This window comes from Crinia signifera, chromosome 2 (genome assembly GCF_055691185.1).
Source record: "Crinia signifera chromosome 2, ASM5569118v1, whole genome shotgun sequence".
NCBI lineage: Eukaryota > Metazoa > Chordata > Amphibia > Anura > Myobatrachidae > Crinia > Crinia signifera.
Genome location: NC_139218.1, coordinates 193,788,425 through 193,801,971, shown reverse-complemented (window position 1 = coordinate 193,801,971; position 13,547 = coordinate 193,788,425). Strand labels below are relative to the sequence as shown.

General features: G+C 42.9%; 1 protein-coding gene across 4 annotated transcripts in view; it reads left to right on the top strand.

The window, feature by feature from the left end:
- Positions 1-13,547, top strand: part of DLGAP3 (DLG associated protein 3) — a 385,428-nt gene that overhangs the window by 76,743 nt on the left and 295,138 nt on the right. The window lies entirely within an intron of this gene.

Here is a 13,547-nt window from a genome sequence, read left to right as displayed (position 1 = left end):
TTTAGCTTTTAGCACAAATCTGTGTTTGCAGGCAGCAAATATATGCTACAAGTTCAATATATGTCAGTGCAGACATTTATTCCTTTGCTTGTGTAATTATTTTGAGATAGGAGTTACACAGGTAGAATCGTCTTTTTTCCCCCCATCATGTTACATTTAATTTAAGCCTGCATTGATCTGCCAGTCCACTGCCTGTAGTCTGCTGAATGAAGAATGACAAAACATACTACTGATACAGTCGGTATACCACTAGAGCTCCTACAATATATGGACATGATCTCAGAAGTGAAGGGTCGCAATCGACATGATGTTCTCCTGATAGATACTGTGGGTGTATTTATTAAGGTAAAATTCATGTGCAAATGCTGGTATCAGGTCTATATAAGAGAACCTTATTAATACAAGATGTATCATATATCATCGGTGTAAGACCAAGTAATGCTGAAGACCTCAGCCTGCACTCTGGGACAATGGGGGTTATTCTGTTTTTTTCGGCACCTCTGTCTCCGATGTTGTGGTTGTGCATGCGCATTTCTACTCCTGTGCATCCGCCGGGTGTGTATGGCCATTGCGAACAGAGTGTTCACTGGGGCCGGCGCATGCACCGCAGACTGTGGTTGTGGGGTGGTGGGCTGGGCAAATCGCCCATGGGAACGCACAGCGTTTCATGGGCGTCCCTATAAAAACTCTGGGGGGCGGGCAGCTGACATCACTGGTGCTCAGACTCAACTGCACATTCCCAGATCGTAGGAAAAAATGCCCACCGCACCACTAGTATCACATAACATCAAAAGGGGTTGCAATAACCTAATTGTTCTAAGTCATTCTGGCATTGCACGGGTTAGACATTCTTCCAATGAGTCTTCTAATAGCATCAGCACTTCTTCCCGCTGTGTATTTATCTCTGATCTCTGATCCCTGTGTGCTTGATGCATGGTGTTAATTTAGCAAAATTCTCCCCTGGAGATGATGATTTTAGTTGCTGGATTGGGACTATGGATTCAATGCCTGGCTCCAAAATTTCCCAGGCCTATAATCATAGACTCAGCACAAAGCTTTGCCGAGGCTCCTGCTGAGTCTCTCACCAAGCACTTTAAACCAAGGTAAGAAATGTTTGCTGTTATTTGATGAGGGGAAAGAAAGGCAATTTATGAAGCAGGCATGCACATCATTGGACCCACAAGTGCAATTGAGACATCTTGAATTGGCATTTGGGGCTCAAATGCTTTGTTATATGGCATCGCACATTATTTGGGCAATGTTATTGTTGTGTTGTATAACAAGCTTAGCAATCTGGCCACAATAAAGGGGGACTTCCCTGTGAGATTTGGGGAGACAGAAAATGCACCTCATGGTGCAGGATCTGCACACAGTTTTCTTTTTACAGGTAGGTAGCTAGGTAGATGTGCATTTTTAGCTGAAATGTTGAAGATGTCACACATCTGTACATCTAATTAATAATTAACTTAAGCCCCAGGCAGTAAAACTAAAATTAACCTTGATAGAGTTTATATATGAGGGCCAAATAATGATATTCAGTATGGGATAAGCAATCATAATTTTTTTTTATAATTTACATTGACATTGGTCCTCACTTCTGCAAAATGTCTGTTTGCATCTGTCAATGGTGTTAGGTGCTTTGGTTTCAGAGCAGCAAAAAAAAAATAATGTATTTTTGAAGAAATAGACTAACGGAATGAGGTTATAGAGTATTTTAGCAGCATGTTATGTGTAGGGAATAGCCATTACCACCTTGTAGAAGGTGTAGACTTGATTGACACAGCAACCCCTTATGCAGCAGCTGTGTGAAAATATGCAAGTGTCACAGCCGCAGGAGTTTCTGTTGAGACACTACCGGAAGCATCAGGAAGACGAAACCATTGGTTGTTAATTCACTTTCTAAGTAATAATATTCGCAGAGACTGGTCAACAAAATTGAGACATAGAATCAATTTTCACAATGTTTGGGATCTTTTTCAGGCAGTAATAAGCACCCAAAATGTCCACAACACCGGGGCCGAAACTAGTATTTGGGGCGCCCGGGCAAGCAAGTCATTTGGTGCCCCCCCCCCCATAGAAAAATACTGAAAGGGATAGCAGAGGAGGAGCTGTGGCCGTGTCATGGTCCTCTTCAGATGACAATCTACAGAGGTGCAAAGACCTACTGATCAAGACAGTAGGTCTTTGCACCTCTGTAGATTTGTGTCCACCAGAAACAGAGACACAACATAGGCTTTAAACCAAGGATCGAGCATGTTGGCCAAAATGTAGTGTTCTGACTTTAATAGACTGACCACCCTTGTGTCCTGATAAAGCGAATGAAGACCTACATTCTTTGCGGAATCGCCACACTTTAGCTCCTCCTTCACTTTCTCCAGCTGCTCCTGCAACAGCCTGATGAGGGGAATGACCTGACTCAAGCTGGCAGTGGCGGAACTGACTCTACATTTTGGCAAGTTCAAAAGGCTAGAGAACCTTGCACAACAAGGAAAGTAATCTAAGGTGGCTGTGTACGCTTGAATGGCCTCTGCAGCATGTAGAGGGTGGAGTTCCACCGCATCAAAACCTCTTGTTTGAGGTGATGGTAGGCCAGGTTCAGGATGGATTGAAGGCACTCCAGTCTTCGCTAGGCAGTGATAGAATGGCGAAAGTGTCCCAAAATGTTTCACGCCCCTGCACCGCCAATGTTATTGTGTGAAATTGCCCATATGTAATGCCCACACAATATTACTGGCGTTGTTGGATACCACAAATCCCCAGGAGAGTCTAAGTTGGGTAAGCCACTGCGTGATGATTTCCCTCAGTTTTTTTAAGAAGTTGTCGGCATTGTACCTCTTGAAACCGGTGATACACAGAATTGCCTGCCTTGGAATGAGCTGCCGTTTCAGAGATGCTTCTGCTGCTATTGCTGCAGAAGGCGAAGCATCTACCCAGTGGCCTGTCACAGTCATATATTCCTTAGTTTTTCCTGTCCACATGTCCTTGGTTAAGTGGACAGTGGGTACAGCCTTATTTTCCAGGGTTGATGACACTTTTTTTCAGACGTCTCTATACATCCTGGGTATCGTCTGCGTTGTGAAATGGAATCTAGATGGGATGTGTACCGGGGACACAATACCTCTATCAATCATCTAAGTCCCACTCCACTGATGGCGGACACCAGATGCATGTCTAATACCATCATTGCTGTCAAGGCAGCAGCTTTGCCATAGGATTACTACTGTTGTACTTCCTCTTCATCGCAAAGGACTTTTGGATGGTCAATGAAAGACATAGTGGTATGCCGACTTCCTCTCTTGGATGATGAACGACTCCCAACAGCAGTAGGCGTAGTGCTGCAGAATTCTCCAGAGGAATCCCGGACAGAAGAGGAGTCATTCATGCCGGTGGTATTAGCTTACAGGACTACCTCCAATCCGGATCGAGGAGGAAACTGATGTGTGACTTGCTGGTGTGGTTTTCAGGTGCTTGGATACAACAGATCAAGGGATTAAGGTGCCCCTGGACTACTTCCGGTCCTAGCCACAGTTTCTGAACTAAACAGTGACTTATGTACTAACTTCAGGTGACGCATAAATGAGGATGTCCGTAGGTGGCCAATGGCCTTACCCCTGCTTATTGCAGCTTTACATAAGCTACATATGGCAAATCAATTGTTGTCCAGATCTGGATCAAAATAATTCCAGACCAAAGAGGTGGATTGTTTGGTCTTCTGCCCAGGGGATAAAATGACAGTCCCCACAAAAATCGGGATGGATAGATAGAAGATGGTCAGATACAGTATTCTATTTTTCTTTTAAATCTCCACACAGGTTTCTTTATGGCAGGTCATAATTTTGCCAGAAAGGGGTAATCTTACCATTTCAGTAACATTAATAAAATGCTTTAAGCAAGCTAATAAAGCATTACCGTTTTAACAAACTGACAAGGCAAAAATCTCTTCATCCTGGCTTTACTCCAGCAGCAGCAGTACCAGGTTATCTCCAGTTTGTCTTGTATTTCTCAGCAGAGAATTTCAGATTAAAGGATTAGTGGTCATATTTTTCTGCTCTCTGGATCTAACATTCTTTTATGGCTTGTTATTTCATGCAACCAAATGGGGATGAGCGGACAGGATTTTCTTTCTGGCTGTTGTCAGTTTGAGTTTTCATTATTCACAGACACAGTACAGCCACTTTAAAAGTAAACAAATTAGTACCGTAAGTGAAGGTCCACCTTGCGATGACACAGACCTAAACTGACAATACTAGGGATTCTACACAGTATACGCTTTGGTATGTCATATGGTGATGAGTGCCCGGCAGTATTGAAGGTCAGAGAGGTCATCCAAATCAATGAATTTTATTGTCAGCAGTTTTCTAACAACATTGTTTGTCATCACATCTATACTCCACCCAATGTGATTTATAATGCATGCCAAACATGCATTGATTTTTTTTTTCTGTTGAACAATGAGATCGATGAACAGGTCCTCGCGTAGCTCATATTTATAGTAACTTTGCAATTCGATCATGAAACAGGCGATCACCTCACACAAATGCCAATGCTGATCTAGAGCATTCACAATATATTGTAGAATTTAGCGAACAGATAGCATTATACATGCTTCAGTCCTGACTGCATGGAGGCAAAATTCCCCAGTATATCATTACCCCAGCTAAACATGCCACTATTCTTCTCCTAGTCCATCAGATGCAGCCTGCACGCAAGATGCACGCGCAGCCCCAATAAATATATATTTTTCAAGGTATGTGTCCGGACCCGGGCCACCCTGGCAGGCCCGGGCCCAGGTAAAATATACCCCCCCCCCTCTCGGCGGCCCTGTTTCTACGTAGTGCCTATTCTCACCTATATTACTTGTTAATCAGATCCTTGCTAAAGTAAAGGCCCATACACACTGGTCGACTATGATCTATAAGCAGTTTTGTCTTTTGAGCTGCTTTCACTGTCTGTATTTCAATTGTAAGTATGCAGGGTGGCTTACAGTTAGGGGGACAAGGGAAAGGTAAGTATACATACCAGCAGCTTGTTGGTATTATTTCTATCAGGATGCCAGCGTCAATATTCTGATTGTCAGCATCCCGTCCACCGGTCATCATACCTCCCAACTTTCATGCAGGAGCAGGAGTGTTGCTCACAAGTGTGCCAAAGGCGCTGCAATTTTTGTTTGGGGGGGGTGTGTGGCCTTGTGAAAGGGGTGTGACCTACACTAGCGGCTCTCCCGTGAGGCCACGCCCCATTTTCGACTCTGGGGCATGAATAAATGCTGTGCACTCACGACAATGCGCCGTGGGACACTGCCGGCCCAGAGCGGGATGCGGGAACATCCCCAAAAACCGGGATGTTCCCGCAGTAAGCAGGACAGTTGGGAGGTATGGGTCATCCATATGTAACCCGTAACAGGGCTTCAGGCCACACTATTGCGAGTTACATACCCCAAGGGGTTCAGGTTGTTAGTCACTGGGAAGAACAGCACTCCTGAGCATGCTCCAGGGGGCTGTACAGGCTGCAGTGTGATGTCTGTAGCATTCAAAGGAAGCACAGAGTGGCACTGCAGCAGAAATACTGGCTACAAGGGGCTGTTCCAGGCACCATGCTGGCCAGATGCAGGGTCCAATGGCAGCAATGGTTCTGCCCCTGGAGACCTGTACTCTGTGTGACACACACTGCTAGTTAGAAACCTGCTTACTAAATTTGGTGGCCTTTCTACTATTATAACCACAAACAGCTCTGAATAGGGAATTTTTCATTATAGACATCTTTTGGCATAAATTGCAACAGTGTTTCTTGTAGCCAGCTACAAGTCTGGGTTGAGTATGCTATGTCATCATGTAGAATGCCCAAATGTTAAAAATTTGATAGATAACACAGAGTAATCTGCAATGTCGACACTGACTTCATCTTGTCATTTCAGAATGCTGACACTATGAATTTCGACAATATTATTGTAGTTTTTTATTTATTCATTTATTAGCAGTTTCTTATATAGCGCACACAGATTACGCAGCGCTGTACAGAGGATAGTTGAACATTCACATCAGTCCCTGCCCCAGTGGAGCTTACAATCTATATTCCCTACCACATGTACTCGCACACACACAGTCATTCTAGGGTTAATTTTTTGGGAGCTAATTAACCTACCAGTATATTTTTGGATTGTGGGAGTCTAAAAACTTCTAAAAATTAAAAGAGGTGATGTTGCCGTCTTAGAAAATGATAGACAGAATCTGGTTACTATGGGCAACATCACTCCTTTTTATTTTTAGAAGCTTTAGAAAATGTACCTGTAAATATGATAACATCTTGAATGTCAACATTAAGGACATGTCAACCTGTTGGCTGTTGGTTTAGGAACTTTTATTCCCTTTCCTCTGTTATGTAAATGATTTGTGAATCATTTTTTAAATCTTTGAACTGTTAGGGGGCGATTTTAGCCCTATTTCTAATACGAACTACACACATGCCGATATTAAGGCATCTTCTAAGCGACTTTGCTTAGTTCGGCAAAGTCCCTTAGAAAATGCCCCTACATCGGTGTGTGTGCGTGTGTGTAGGAGCTATAGTGACAGCAAAGCGCTTCCCCCGGTCGGCTCTGTTGCTGGCCGAGATTGATGAACAGTGTCCATCAATATCGGCATTGCCAGTGTTCTCTCACCGGAGAACACTGGCGCTGTCAGCTCGCTCAGCACACAAAGTGGACAGCTCGCTCTGTGTGTGGGCTGTCCGCTCCGTGTGCTGAGCGACAGAGGAGCAGTACGGCCCGACCTAGCATAGCTAGGTCACCCTGCACACATTGGCATGTGTGTAGGGCCCATAAGCGATCTGTCTAGTTTGCTTAGAAATTAAGCACGGAGCGCTCTGTGTGTATGCCCCGAACTATGACAATGCCCGGTCCTGCGCGTCACCATCCCCTGTCTAGATCTTGACTACATGTGGTCAAGATTTAGTCAGATTGCCAGTGTTCTCATCAGAGAACCCTGGTTAGCACAGATGGCCCATACACACATCGCTACATGTGTATGGGCGATCTAGCTGCTTGGAGGAACAAGGGTGATGTGACTAGCCGGCAGCGCTCAGCGCAAATTGCCCCATGTGTATGGGTCTGAAGGGTCATTGCAAAATCTTAAATTCCTTTCATGCTTTGGTTTATTGTTTTTTGGATCATTGCCTTCTTGAAAAATCAAACTTCTTTTCAGGGTATTTTTATTCACTGACTGGACAATATTTCCTGTGCCAATGGCTACCACACAATCCTAAAACATAATAGATTCTCCCCCAGGCCTAGTGGTTTATAAGGTATGTTTTATTTATTTGCTTCACCTGTTGTTTCAAACTATATCTTTTGTAGTCAAGGCCAAATTGTTTTTGTTTCATCAGCCCGCAGCACTGTTTTTCCAAAAGGTTTCTATGGTAGCTTATCTTACTATTGTTTTGCTTGTTTCTATGATATTTATGGTGAGGTTATAGGAAAAGTTTAATTTTTCATACATGTTCCAAGCAGATGATTATTGTACAAGAACTACTGTACTACTGTTGCTCTAGTTTAGAGGTCCACAACCAATTCAAATTATTTATGGCCAATGTAATGGTGGACAAAAAGAAGTGATTCCTGTCCATTACAATATAGCTGATCCTAAGGATGAGATATAAACATATCAACAGATTAACTTACCCTCCATTTCCTAATGATATTTATATCAATGGAAAATAATTACAAGTTGGAAGCATTTACTGTAAATTGTATTTATTATTTCCTTTTTCTCATTTGTAAGTAAATTATCTTTATTTTCAAGTCCTGAGTCAGCTAGGTGGAAAAGCCCATGCTTGTTAACTGGTGTTTAATTAATGAATTACCTCAGAAAGGTATCATCTATCTTAATTCAAATCCTTGCATACACAAAAGAAAGCATCAATGAATCAACTAAAAAGGTTTCCAACCTTTTACACAAATCACTTTCGTAATGTTTAATGCCATTAATCACAGACCCAGGCTAGGGGGTAGGTCCAAGAAAATGTGTTTATTTGAGAATCACGTCATCGCACCCCTGTCCTGCCAATTGCATTTGTAAATAGGAATCTGGGAAAGTCACCAACTGTTCTGAGAGAGCAGATATGCTGTAGTAAGTGATGTGTGGTGAGGTCAGTGGCTGGGGAGGCCATGGCTAGTATCACAGCCAGATTTACACACATACAAAAGATTGAAATAATACAATTATGACTATAACAATTATTAAGATGATATAAATTATGATTATATTATTTGTATTAGTCTAATCATTTTTATTGTCAAAACTGTGGAGTAGGGGCCTAATTCAGCTGCAATTGTAGTTTTGTGAGCTATCTGAAAACAGCAACTCCTCCATTATAGCATGCGGAGAGCAGCCCGGCACAGGGGCGATGCCACCCCGCATGCCGGGTACCTCCTTGCGATTTGATTGCCTTTGCTGATATGTGAGTACTTCTCTGAATTACGAACCGCTAGCGTGATTAGGGTAGCCCCTGCCTGTGCATTCAGATGCGTACACAGTCGATGGGCCACTATTTTATTTGTTGCATCGGCTGCGTGTGATGCCACGCAGCTGCTCTGCCCCCTACCACATTTAGGCCATGCCCCCAAAGTTTAACCGGGGCCGAGCAGACCTCTTGGCTGCTCTGGATACATCCCATTCAAGGGTGCTAACATTGCGCTTATTTATGCATATGCAATTCTTGATAAATATATAATAAATACACAGTGGCGTAACTATAGCCCCGCAGCCCCCGCTATGGCGGGGAGGCACTGAGGGACTGTGGGCGCAGATCTGCGGGGCTATAGTTACAACTTACTACTACTGTCTGAGCGGGGATATTGGCAGTGCCGCCCCCCACTCCCCCTAGCCCTCCCACCCACCCAAGTAAACTTACACACCCCCCTTACCCCTCCGCATGCCACCGCCGCATTCAGGGTCCCGGCCTCAGTGCAGATCCTGACTCCCTCTCCTCCTGCAGTTCTAATGAAAAATAACTATCAGAAAATGGCTGCCCCCATACAGCAGACAGTTTTTTGGGATGCTAGAGGAGGCGCGGGCCTCCTCTAGCATCCTTAAAAACTGTCTGCTGTTAGGGGGGCAGCCATTTTGTGTTGGTCATTATAGAACTGCAGGACTCAGGAGATGGAGCCGGGAGAAGATCTGCGCTGCGGGACCCTGAATTCGGCGGCAGCATGCGGAGGGGTAAGGGTGTTTAACTTCACTTGGGAAGGTGGGTGGGACGTCTAGGGGTAGGGGGGCGGCGCTGCCGATATCGGCGGGGGGGGGGGGGGGGTTGACAAAGTTCTAGTTACGCCACTGTAAATACATGTATGTCACTGTCAATGCTAATTACCAGTCATAGCAATAATGTTAGCACTGGCGGCTAAAGTATCCGCGTCCCCTCGCTGCGCTTGCCACGCTTTGAGCTTGGTAGCTCGCTGTGCTCGCCACACTTTCTAGAATTAACTCCGCGCCCATGTGGACATTGGGGGTATGACGTGGATAGTGGGGATATGACCCTTTATATATTAGCTGAGCTCCAGTTACGTAAGTTACGTAATTTGCGTAAATTCCGTAAGTTACGTAGTTTACGTAACCAGCATAGTGGTGTATTGGTATTCTCAATACACCACTATGCAAAGTACGTAAGGGGCGCCCAGCTAACATATAAGTACCGCGCAAAGGAGAAAAAGTTGTGGTCACATCGTAGCACTGTACATACATATTCAGACTCAGTCGCACACAGATATACAAGTGTTGCGCATGAAATATCATTTAATAAAGTGATTTTTACCCCTCAATTAGTTTTATTCATGTAACCACAATGCACATTTTGAATGAGAAAGAGGCCTAATGCAGCTAAGTTGCCCAGGACCTGGCACACCTGAGGGCGGCTGTTTGGCTCAACTGAAGCCACATTGTATGATGACACATCTGTAACTTATATACTGTGTAGTTAGAATTACAATGTAGTAGTATCTGAGGATTTCAAAAACCTTGCAATGTGCAAATGTTATTACTGATATACCTACAGATGTGTCTCCATTCATTTAGCCTTAATACAGAGAGTTGACATGTCCCGTACAACTCCACTACCGCCAGACATCTTTTTTTTTTTTTGCAAAAAATTGCAACTTAGATGGTATGCCATACTTATTGTCTCAATTGAACACCATTAGAAAACAAGTGACTTCCCATGAAGGGCTTAACATTTTGGAGAAAATTTAGTAAAAAAGAAATCACTATATGTGTGGCCCCACATTCATTAATTGTGAGTGGGGTACGTCACCTTGTCTGCTAACATTTTGAAGAAAAAGATAACTTTATATGTTTCCCGTCCCTCATATAGAAGTGAGCGAGGTACGCTAGAAAGAATACCAATCTAATTTCCAGATGAAAAGAAACCGCTAGATGTGTTACCGAATACCCATTCAGTGGGAGTGGGATACGCCATTTTAATTGTCTTCTTACTAAAAGATACCTTTATGTACTTCTTTGTCCCTCAAGTAGAGGTGAGAGAGGCACGCGTACCATCAGCTTATGAGACTAGAATCTAGGGTCACTATAGAAAATCATCTATATTGAACGATCTTACATGTTTTTTTATTCATGTTTTTTTCACATATTCCTTGAGCAACACACATCTCTTCATTATTAAGACCGCCAGCCAACCTCTTGGGACATCACAGGATTCACTTCTCCCTTCACCAGTGGATTGAAGTTGCATACATTCCTTCCGAAAGGATTTTTACAAGCAAACTCAAGGGATGTAATACTTATTGATGTTTATTTACACAAACACGTATTTCACTATTTGATTTGTTTTGCGCCACTAGATCGCGTCAATTCCACTTTTTTGTTGTTATCCATTACTATTTTAGATAAAGTTGATATCTCTTGGCAAATCTGATGACAGTCACAGCAATGCACCCAGTACTCCGGTCACTATTTCCCCTTTTTTTCACTAACTTATCACCGCTTGTAGCAGCACATTTTCAGCAAAAATTATGCAAAAAAGTTGCTCATGCTATTAGTTTCTCTTGGACCTGGTGTTTGGTGACTGTAGCAAAGATGTACGACACATCTGTATATCAAGTTACTCAGTATTTCTGATGAAATCACGCTGGCAGAACCAGTGATGGTGCGTCTGAGGAGGCAGCCACCAGAAGACAGGGCAAATACCCCTCTTTTTTTGCAGCTACAGTATGTCCATCAGTACCCTATCGGCACCCCAAATCCCCAGCATCATGTCAACCATGATCTGAAGTTTGGCGCACTATAAGTTACATTGCCAGATTCTCTAATAAATAAAACTCAGAGGCTATTACATTTAGCACTAGGAGTCAGACACAGTTGCTGAGGTAGGCCTGTGTGCTTGTTTTAAGTCTTTGTGCCAGATGCACTAAGCTTCAAAATTGATAAAATGGAGAGTGATAAACAGCCAGCCAATCAGCTCCTACCTCCCATGCCACAGTTTGTGTTTGAAAAATGTCAGGCAGCAGCAGATTGGTTGATTGTTTATCACTCTCCATTTAACACTTTTGAAGCTTAGTGCATCTGGCCCCCAGTCTGGCCATTTTTCTCAGGGTACATTGTGTATGGTTTTATGCCTTCATTTTGTACTCAAATGGAATTTCTGATCAAGCTTCCTTTTCTATGCAGTAAAGACTGCAGTTGAGGATATGCTGAGCCAATTTTGGCAAGATTATTTTTTAACTTCCATTTGTAGGTTCTCTACTTTTTGAGAGCTAAGCATGAGCTTCTGTGCATGGTGCCTCGTACCTGCATCCTCATTTGTATTCTCAGGTTACTGCGGGCTGCAGGCACCTGCCAAGATTTCGGCTTTCATGGCTAAGACCTCTCATCTCAGTTAAGTACACAAGCACACAGCCGCAGGGCTGAAGATAAGACAGAGAAAAAGCACACTTTAGCCCTATAGGCCATACAATGGTGTACGTACAGTTGTTCTATCAGATACAGAGTTATTTCAAACAAGCAATATATGATCTGTTTCCCACTCTACATCTTCACACTTTTCTTTATGTGGCAGTAATTATTCATTACTACATACACAGGAACAGGAGACTCTGCTTTTTTATTTGCTGCTTTCTCAACATGAATGATGTTAATGCTTCATTAAGCTTAATAGCAATAACCAGAAGTGAATATTAAGCATGCAGGGTATGTTGAATAATTTATATTGCTTTTCTGTGTGGTATATACTGTAACTACATTATACCAATAGGGAATTTGCGCTGCAGAAATCCAATAATTTCCAAGCATCACATACGTTTGAGATGCAGTCCCCTGGAAATACCCCTGGTAAAAAGCTCCATATATTCTACCGTTTTCATTATTTACAGCAATGCCATACAGAACATCCACTGTAACTGGAAACAAATAGTAGAGATATTTTGCACTTAAATGTGCGTTAATGGGACTTTTTACAGTTTGTGCAGTAAGTATCCTATTAGCCCTGAGATAACATTGGGAGCAAAAAACTTTGGGGCTAATTAGATAGCCTATTAAAGGCGATAAGCGATAATAGGATACCACCCTTTGTATGTGTGGGTCTATCTTATCCTGCAATTTGACAGAGTAGGATAATCACTACATCTACTGGCTAGTCAGTCATTAGAAAGTACACTATCCAGCTAACAAAGAAACTCAATATTGGTGAAATGTTTAATACGATAGGAACCAGGTGGGGCTACAGCACATTTCAAAATTCAAATAGGGAGCCCACACCAACTGTCAGTGAGACAGTTTGAGTTGGCAGTTGGTGCAGCTCCCCTATTTGAATTTTGAACTGTGCTGGAGCCACCACTGATTATAACATTTAAAACCTAAACTATTTTCTCACAACTGCTGCTTTGTGAAGGCCATACACAATGCCTGTGTGATCTAGTGTTTCCTCACCATGTAAGCAGACCGAGAATGTCAGCTATTTCTTTCTATCAAGGCTCCTTGTGACAACTGCTGTCCTGGTGTGATTACTACCAGTCCCCTTGTGTCTTCATATAAGATGCTTGGTTCGGCTGTCATTTTCCCATCATTTATAGTTATGATGATTTACTGCCTGTTCTCCTGGGATCTGTGTTAAGCCCACTTAGCTCATACACCGTGGAGTTATGTGATGCTACTGTATAAGGGTAAGGGGGGTGGGGGTGTACTGGCACAGTTGATGAAGTAGAGTTTGTTCCGTTTCATCGTCATACAGCTGTTTTATAATAGATAACCGTGCACTTCCCAATCCTTCTATACTTCATGCTGCCTCCTGGAAATTGGAGTCTCCACTGACTGTGTCGTGTTCCAAAGTGTGATATGAAAAGCAGAAGAAAAATGTAATTATTGTGCGTGAGTCCCATGTGGGGTTTGCTTCATAATTAAATACCTACTATTTGCAGGGTGTTTCAGAGAGATGACAATTTTATAAATGAATGTTGCTGAAAATCTAGATGGCTCTTTATTTATTCCTTTTCCCAATATTATATTAGCAATCAAAGTGTCATCAAGCAGTGAAGAATATGTTTTCTG